The sequence below is a fragment of the Bos indicus genome, chromosome X (genome assembly GCF_029378745.1).
Source record: "Bos indicus isolate NIAB-ARS_2022 breed Sahiwal x Tharparkar chromosome X, NIAB-ARS_B.indTharparkar_mat_pri_1.0, whole genome shotgun sequence".
NCBI lineage: Eukaryota > Metazoa > Chordata > Mammalia > Artiodactyla > Bovidae > Bos > Bos indicus.
In genome coordinates, this window is record NC_091789.1 from 43,348,346 (window position 1) to 43,356,654 (window position 8,309).

The 8,309-nt window shown below is 42.2% G+C and overlaps 1 pseudogene; it reads right to left on the reverse strand.

Moving 5' to 3' along the window:
• Positions 1–383: 383 nt before the first annotated feature.
• LOC109554811 (rho GTPase-activating protein 17-like) lies at positions 384–6,291 on the reverse strand (annotated as a pseudogene).
• Between the last annotated feature and the right edge of the window lie 2,018 nt (positions 6,292–8,309).

Below are 8,309 nucleotides of genomic sequence, written 5' to 3' on the forward strand. Positions count from 1 at the left end.
TTAGAACTGATTCAAATGTATTCTTTTTAATGGCTGAGTAATATTCCATTGTGTATATGTACCACAGCTTTCTTATCCATTCATCTGCTGATGGACATCTAGGTTGCTTCCATGTCCTGGCTATTATAAACAGTGCTGTGATTAACACTGGGGTACACGTGTCTCTTTCAATTCTGGTTTCCTCGGTGTGTATGCTCAGCAGTGGGATTTCTGGGTCATATGGCAGTTTTATTTCCTGTTTTGTAAGGAATCTCCACTCTCTTCTCCACAGTAGCTGTACTAGTTTGCATTCCCACCAACAGTATAAGAAGGTTCTGGCAAGATGCTGCAAAATGGTTCTGAAAACCTGGAATTGGCATCATTAAGTATTCCAATTTCAGTTCTTATGGAATATGGCAGGTCATACACCTGTGATTATTTTTGGAGGTGGTGAGAGCTGCGATGATGAGGTTGCCATCCCAGATGGGATGGATGGCAGGAGGATGAGGGGGCGGGGCTGGGGACGTTGGGCCAGTTCCCCAGCTTTGGTAGCGGTTTAGATCTCGGTAAGGTTCTAGCATGTTGCTGTGCAGTCTCAGAGTTACTCACTGCCTGGCTGGGATTCTGTTTTCCGAGGGGCAGGGTGCTGTGTGTTGGTATCTGGGGAGGGGTGTGGGACAACTGCTGGAGTCCAGGTTCACTGGGCACCCCCGGGATGGGTGGGCACTGCTGCTGGATTTGGTGAGCACAGCAAGCAGTGTGGTCTGCGTGGGGGCCTGTGGCAGCGGGTGATTGGGGGCTTGGATCAGAGACAGGCTGCTGGAGTACCTCAGAGGTGCAGAGAGCTGTGAGGTGGCACAGACCTGGCCTGGGGCCTGGCCCGGGGGCTGAGTAGGGGGAGAAGAGCTTCAGGTAGATGGCTTTGGTGACTGGCTGGGTGGATGCTGAGATGTTTCTGGAGAACTCTGCCCCCCAGGATGGCTGGGAGGCCAGTTTCCTGGTTTCAGGAGCAGTTTTTTTTTTTTTTTTTAACAGTTTGCTTCACACTGTGTGGGCTTGGGCTGGTGGAATTTGTGTGCACGGGGAGGGGGGCACAGAGAGCTGATGGGAGCCAGCAACTGACTGGGCCTGGGGTGGAGGGTGGAGGGGGAATGGGGTCTTACTCTTGTTTCTGCTGGGTGCAGGTGCATCCACAGATTCCTTGGGCTTTGGAGGACTGCTGTTGCCTGGGCTGGGCCCCTGCTCCAGTATGCCCTCAGAAGAGGGGCCAGTCCCATCCCCTGTGCTGCTTTAGGCCCTAGAGCTCTGGGGAGGAGGCTCTGGGCCCACTGGAGCCAAAGTGCTTCCATCTGTGGGCCAGAGTGGCAGCTGAAAAGAAGGGAATAAATGCTTTATAACTAGGCTTCTACCCTGCCAGTGGGTCTGGAAGTCCATAAGCTTCACACCAAAGCTCTCTTTCTTCATCAGGTACCCCTCCATCACCACCACGCTGGCAGGCTGCTTTCTTTCCAGGGTCCCTGAGTCAACAGGGTCATTTCCAGCGTGGGATGAGTGACTGGAATTTGAGGTGGTGAGAGGTATGAACATTTCTGACAGGTTAAATTCCACCTCTTTGGGGAATAGCCAGGTGACACACTGAATGTTGGGTTTGATGACCCCAACCACATGGATGGATGTGGCTGCTGCCATCTTGGCAAGCATCTCTTCATTTTTGGCCCATGAGAAGTTAGAGCCTAAAATGATTGCAAGGTTGCTGAGAGTCATTTTATTAATGTCACTGATCTAAGTAAGTTTTTCAAGGAACTTGATTAAATGCCTAAAGTTAACAAAATTTTGTGGTGGCAACTTCTGACATGTTCTCCACAAATCCTGAAGTTTTTGTCTTGAACCTGTACACTTGCAACTTGTGTCCATTCTTCATACAGATTAAAAGTCATCAAAGGTTCAGGCATTTCCTGTACATAGAACTTTAAAACACATGTTGCTGTGTGTGTGGAGGTTGGGGGGGGGGGAGGAGTTGAACTCATCCAGGCAAGAAGTAGAAAAGTTTACAGCAGATTTCAGTTTCCTTAACTTTGAGGCCCCAGCCTCAGTTCAGAAAAGGTCCTCCTACTTCTAGCCTGTCTCCAGCAATAGCAAGCCTGTCTCCAGCAAGCCTCAAGACACAGCGCATCTCACCACTGCCATGCTTCAAGTGTTCTTCCAAACGCATCCCAAAGGTGGACTTCTCCACCCATTTATCTTGATGGGTTTGCAACTATAGGAGGGCCTTTTCTAAGACATTTATATTTATCTCTCTGACTTACTTCACTCAGTTATAATAGGCTCTAGGTTCGTCCACAGGTACATGCAAAAGAATGAAATGAGAACACTTGCTAACGCCATTCAGTTAAGTCACTCAGTCATGTCAGAGTCTTTGTGACCCCATGAATCTCAGGACGCAAAGCCTCGCTGTCCAACACCAATGCCTGGAGTTCACGCAAACTCATGTGCATAGAGTCAGTGATACGATCCAGCCATCTCATCCTCTGCCGTCCCCTTCTCCTCCTACTCCCAGTCCCTCCAGCATCAGGGTCTTTTCCAATGAGTTAAATCTTTGCATGAGGTGGCCAAAGTATTGTAGTTTCAGCCTTAGCATCAGTCCTTCCAAAGAACACCCACAACTGGTCTCCTTTAGGATGGACTGGTTGGATCTCCTTGCAGTCCAAGGGACTCTCAAGAGTCTTCTCCAGCACCACAGTTCAAGAGCATCAATTCTTCAGCATTCAGCTTTCTTCACAGTCCAACTCTCACATCCATACACGACCACTGGAAAAACCATAGCCTTGACTAGACGGAACTTTGTTGGCAAAATTGTGTCTCTGCTTTTGAATATGCTATCTAAGTTGGTCATAACTTTCTTTCCAAGGAGTAAGTGTCTTTTAATTTCATGGCTACAATCACCATCTGCAGTGATTTTGGAGATGCAAAAAATAAAGTCAGCCACTGATTCCACTGTTTCCCCATCTATCTGCCATGAAGGTATTGGACCAGATGACATGCTCTTAATTTTCTGAATGTTGAGCTTTACGCCAACTTTTTCACTCTCCACTTTCATTTCATCAAGAAGCTTTTTAGTTCCTCTCCACTTTCTGCCATAAGGGTGGTGTGATCTGCATATCTTGAGGTTATTGATATTTCTCCCGGCAATCTGGATTCCAGCTTGTGCTTCTTCCAGCCTAGCATTTCTCATGATGTACTCTGCATAGAAGTTAAATAAGCAGGGTGACGATATACAGCCTTGAAGTACTCCTTTTCCTATTTGGATCCAGTCTGTTATTCCATGTTCAGTTATAACTGTTGCTTCCTGACCTGCATATAGGTTTCTCAAGAGGCAGGTCAGGTGGTCTCGTATTCCCACCTCTTTCAGCATTTTCCACAGTTTATTGTGATCCACACAGTTAAAGGGTTTGGCATAGTCAATAAAGCGGAAATAGATGTTTTTCTGGAACTCTCTTGCGTTTTTGATGATCCAGCACATGTTGGCAATTTGATCTCTGGTTCCTCTGCCTTTTCTAAAACCAACTTGAACATCTGGAAGTGCATGGTTCATGTATTGCTGAAGCCTGGCTTGGAGAATTTGGGGTACTACTTTACTGGCGTGTGAGATGAGTGCAATTGTGTGGTAGTCTGAGCATTCTTTGCAATTGCTTTTCTTTGGGATTGGAATGAAAACTGATATTTTCCAATCCTATGGCCACTGCTGAGTGTTCCCAATTTGCTGGCATATTGAGTGTAGCACTTTCACAGCATCATCTTTCAGGATTTGAAACAGCTCAACTGGAGTTCCATCACCTCCACTAGCTTGGTTTGTACTGATGCTTCATAAAACCCACTTGACTTCATATTCCAGGATGTCTGGCTCTATGTGAGTGATCACACCATCGTGATTATCTGGGTTGTGAAGATCATTTTTGTACAGGTCTTATGTGGATTTTTGCTTCCTCTTCTTAATATCTTCTGCTTCTGTTAGGTCCCTGTCATTTCTATCATTTATTGTGCCCATCTTTGCATGCAATGTTCCCTTGATGTCTCTAATTTTCTTGAAGAGATCTCTAATCTTTCCCATTCTGTTGTTTTCCTCTATTTCTTTGCATTGATCACTGAGGAAGGCTTTCTGATCTCTTCTTGCTATTCTTTGGAACTCTGCATTCAGATGCTTATATTTTTCCTTTTCTCCTTTGCTTTTCACTTTTATTCTTTTCACAGCTATTTGTAAGGCCTCCCCAGACAGCCATTTTGCTTTTTGCATTTCTTTTCCATGGGGATGGTCTTGATCCCTGTCTCCTGTACAGTGTCACAAACCTCTGTCCATAGTCCATCAGGTACTCTATCTATCAGGTCTAGTCCTTTAAATCTATTTCTCCCTTCCACTGTATAATCATAAGGGATTTGATTTAGGTCATACCTGAATAGTCTAGTGGTTTTCCCTACTTTCTTCAATTTCAGTCTGAATTTGGCAATAAGGAGTTCCTGATCTGAGCCAAAGTCAGCTCCTGGTCTTGTTTTTGTTGACTGTATAGAGCTTCTCCATCTTTGGCTTCAAAGAATATAATCAATCTGATTTCAGTGTTGACCATCTGGTGATGTCCATGTGTAGAGTCTTCTCTTGTGTTGTTGGAAGAGGGTATTTCCTATGACCAGTGCATTTTCTTGGGAAAACTCTATTAGTCTTTGCCCTGCTTCATTCCATATTCCAAGGCCAAATTTGCCTGTTACTCCATGTGTTTTTTGACTTCCTACTTTTGCATTCCAGTCCCCTATAATGAAAAGGTCATCTTTTTTGGGTGTTAGCTCTAAAAGGTTTTGTTGGTCTTTATAGAACCATTCAACTTCAGCTTCTTCAGCATTACTGGTTGGGGCATAGGCTTGGATTACTGTGATATTGAATGATTTGCCTTGGAAACAAAAAGAGACCATTCTGTCATTTTTGAGATGTACTTTGCATCCAAGTACTGCATTTTGAATTCTTTTGCTGACCATGATGGCTATTCCATTTCTTCCGACCTAAATGTAAGACCAGAAACTACAAAACTACTTGAGGAAAACTTTTGCAGAACACTCAATGACATAAAGCAAGATCTTCTATTAACCACCTCCTAGAGTAATGGAAATAAAAATAAACAAGTGGGACCTAATTAAACTTAAGAGTTTTTGCATAACAAAGGAAACTACAAACAAGGTGAAAAAACAGCCCTCAGAATGGGAGAGAATAATAGTAAATGAAACATGCAAGCAGCTCATACAACTCAATACCAGAAAAACAAACAACCTAATCAAAAAGTGTGAAAAAGACCTAAACAGACATTTTTCCAAAGAAGACATACAGGTGGCTAACAAAACCATGAAGAGGTTTTCAACATCGCTCATTATTAGAGGAATTCAAATCAAAACTACAATGAAATACCACCTCACACAAGTCAGAATGGCCGTCATCAAAAAGTCTACAAACAATTAATGCTGGAGAGGATGTAGAGAGAAGGGAACCCTCTTACTTTGCTGGTGGGAATTTAAATTGACACAGCCACTATGGAAGACAGTATGGAGATTCCTTTAAAAAACTAAGAATAAAATCACCATATAACCCAGCAATCCCATTCTTAGGCATAGACCCCGAGGAAACACAAATTGAAAAATAAACATATACCACAGTGTTTATTGAACCACTATTTACAATAGCTAAGACATGGAAGCAACCTAGATGTCCATGGGCAGAAGAATGAATAAAGAAGCTGTGGTACAAATATGCAATGAAATACTGCTGCTAAGTCGCTTCAGTCATGTCCCACTCTGTGTGACTCCATAGATGGAAGCCCATCAGGCTCCCCCGTCCCTGGGATTCTCCAGGCAAGAACAATGGAGTGGGTTGCCATTTCCTTCTCCAAGGCATGAAAGTGAAAAGTGAAAGTGAAGTCGCTCAGTCGTGTCTGACTGTTAGCGACCCCATGGACTGCAGCCTACCAGGCTCCTCCGTCCATGGGATTTTCCAGGCAAGAATACTGGATTGGGGTGCCATTGCCTTCTCCAACAATGAAATACTACTCAGCCATAAAAAGGAACACATATAAACTGCTTCTTCATGGTGCAGCCTACATCCTTTCCTCACTGCTTCCCAGGCCCATGGCCCCACCCTCACTGTGTTAGTTCCAGCAGCTCTGCCCTTGGCGTTGGTAGGTTGGGGCTGGCTAGGAGAACCAGGCCCCTGGTGGTGTGCTCTTTGGACTTTCTGTAATGCCCAATTATTACATATCTGGCCACTTGCCCAATCTCCATCTCTTCAAGAGAGATAAGCTTCATCTAAATTATTTCGTCTGATTGTCATTTAAAAAGTTATTGTTTCTTCTGTCTTGGATATTCCTTTGGAAAAGGTATATAGATTCATTGCAATTTCTAATTCATTGTCTATAGATTATAAGATAAAATCAAGCATGTATCTGCTGATACTTTTTTAAGTTAACGTGTCTTTATACTTAGAAATGTCTCTTAATAGTAGACTTTCTTGGTGGCTCAGGTGATAGAGAATCTGCCTGAAATGCAGGAGACTCATGTTTAGTCCATTTGTCAGGAAGATCCCCTGGATAAGGAAATGGCAACCCACTCCAGTATTTTTGCCTGGAGAATTCCATGGACAGAGGAGGCTGGCAGGCTACAGTTCATGGGGTCACAAAGAGTTGGACATGACTGAGCAACAATCACTCACTCACTACATATCAGAAACATAACTTAGTTCCCCTATATAATATTAATAACTTATTAGTATCTACAATATTTTTTAATCTTTGTTTTTAAATTTTTGGTGTTTTTTGTTTGTTTGCTTGCTTGCTTTACTTTTTCACATGCATAGAAACTTCATTACATATGCATTTTCAGAGGTGACTGCAAAGAGATCACAGTTAGAAGATGGAGCAGGAGGGTCATATCCTCTATGAACTATCAAAACTAACTGAAAAAAATCTCCCTTGTAAGCTATGCTGTGAATATATGCTAAGTTGTGCCCAACCCTTTGTGACCCTATAGACTGTAGCCTGCCAGGCTCCACTGTCCATGGGATTTTTCAGGCAAGAATACTTGTCGTTTCCTCCTCCACTCCCTTGTAAGACAAAGCCTCAAAGTGAAAGAGCTAGTGAGATTCAGCAGAAGTCAGAAATTACAGACCCATATTTTAAATACATCATGAACACCATACAGGACCAATTAAAATTCTCATATATTTCTAGTAGAAATGTATAATAGTAGAATCAACTTGGAAAACAGTCTCATAAACGATTTGCTCAAAGAAATTTAGACATTTTCTAATATAGTCTTAAAAATCATCTAGCCCCTGCTCAAATCTTAATTACAAAGCTGATCTCACATATTTAATTATTTTTAATAATATAATGCCCTCTTGATACGAGGATATATATTTGTTTCTTATTGCTACTGGTATAACACAGGGATCCTCTGTCTCTGATTTTAGCCATGTAAGACCATGAAATAATAATAATAAAAAAAAGACACCACCACCACCCACCAAAAATAACAGCAAATAAATAAATAAATAAAATCCACCATGAATTGTGATCTAATGTGATCGTAAATAATAAATTTCTGTGATTTTAAGATGCTATGTTTGTGGTAATTTTGTGACAGTTTCTTAGTCTATTTAGGCTGTCATAAAAAAAAAATCACAGTCTTCATGGCTTAAACAGTAGTAGTTAATTTTCTCACAGTTCTGAAGGCTAGAAAATCCAAGGTCAAGGTGCCATACTGTTTAGTTACTTGTGAGGGCTCTTTCTGTCTTCTAAGCTCCCATCTCACTGTGTTCATATCACTTTTTTGTGCTTGTGAGAAAGACAGCAAGCTCTCTGGTGCTTCTATTTATAAAGTCACTAATCCTATTACAAAAACACAAGAGACAACTCTATACATGGACATCACCAGATGGTCAATACCAAAATCAGATAGACTTATTCTTTGCATCCAAAGATGAAGAGGCAGCAAAAACAGGCAGTACAAACAAGACCTGGAGCTGACTGTGGCTAGGATTATCAACTTCTTATTGAAAAATTCAAGTTTAAAAAGAAAGTAGGGAAAAACACTAGACCATTCAATTATTGCCAAAACCATTGTGGAGGTGATGAATAGATTCAAGGAATTAGCTCTGGTAGACAGAGTGCCTGAAGAACTATGAACAGCGATTTGTAACATTGTACAGGAGACAGTGACCAAAACCATCTCAAAGAAAAAGAAATGCAAGAAGGTAAAGTGGTTGTCTGCAGAAGTTTTATAAATAGCTTATAAAAGAAGAG